The following is a 1346-nucleotide window of genomic DNA, read 5'->3' as shown; positions in this document are numbered from 1 at the left end:
TCCAGATTAATCCTGCTATGTCATACTTGTATCCCTGATATCTCTGTCCTCATCTTCAGGTCCTGTATTTCTCATATGATGTCACTACACAGGCTCTCTGACCTTCATTTAGATAACTTTCCATGATTTATTCCATTCCATTTGAGAGCAAAATTTATGCCCAGGGCTGGTACTGTGTACAACTAACCCTGATTCAGACCAGCCAGCATCTTGTTGTTGTTTCATTGAATCCTGCATTTGATGCCAAAGTGAGATATTGAGACTTCAGTTTTCTTCTTTCACAGGGCTGCTTTTTCTCTGCAAGGTCTCAAATTAGTACCTGAATGTCACCTACCAAATCAACCTTGCATATTCACAACTCCTCTAACTTTTGCAAGCAACATTACTACAAAGGAAAGCTCGAGACAGCTTGATTAAGCAACTTGCCCAAGGTCATACAGGAAGTTGTAGAAGAGCTGGAAACAAAAGCCAGATCTTCCCAACTCCTGTCCATCCCTCTCTGGAATGAAAAGGCCAAACTGCTGTGTGGAAGTGAAGACCTAGCAGAGTCATAGATCTCATCCTATAAATTTCATAATGAATTCACGGCTTAGCAGAGAAAATGAGCAGAGCTCCCAGCACTGCTTTCCCAGGAAAAATGTGCAACCCCACAGTGGCAGCTGGGAAGGGTTCCCCAAGCTCTGAGTGGTGCTGGCTGTGGCCACAGACCCTCCGCTTACACAGAAAGCAGAAAACAGGGAGCAGCAATACCCTGCAGGGCCATTTAATGCAAACTGGTTCTGCTGTCCTTTTTCCAGACACTTCCCACCTCTCCAAAGTGCATCTACTGGAAAAGCTGCTGAAGTCACCCAAGAGCAAGCATGAAATCGTTCAGGATAGTGAAAGGAGCATCCAGAGTGCAACAAAGGCAGTATTTATGTCTATACTTTTCCCTATCTGCGTGGCTCTCGGTGATAGCCACAGGAACAAACAATAGCCTTGGCCCCTTGGCTGCAAACAGTTCGCTGCAGAGGCCCAATTAAGTCGTGGAAAGTCTAAACAGAGGCACAGGAATCCGCTAATGCGGACAGGCCCACACAATAGGGTCTCATCCTGGCTCTGCCCTGCTCCTGCTGAGCACCACCTTGCTGGGAGGAGAGCTCTCCATCACCAATGAGGCTCTTCCCATGGAGAGGTGCTGCTCCACCTCAAAGCCCAGCACAAACATTCACAGTTCCTCTCACTTTGGGGAGGATTCTGGTTCCAGGAGAAGTCAAACTCATGCCCAGCTGCACGATGAGTTGGGTGATCTCAGGCTCCCTACCACCCAACAAACCACACGTGAGTGCACACACAGGCACAGGGCA

This window comes from Parus major, chromosome 7, assembly GCF_001522545.3.
Source record: "Parus major isolate Abel chromosome 7, Parus_major1.1, whole genome shotgun sequence".
In the NCBI taxonomy this organism is placed as follows: Eukaryota; Metazoa; Chordata; class Aves; order Passeriformes; family Paridae; genus Parus; species Parus major.
Note: the sequence above shows the minus strand (reverse complement) of the source record.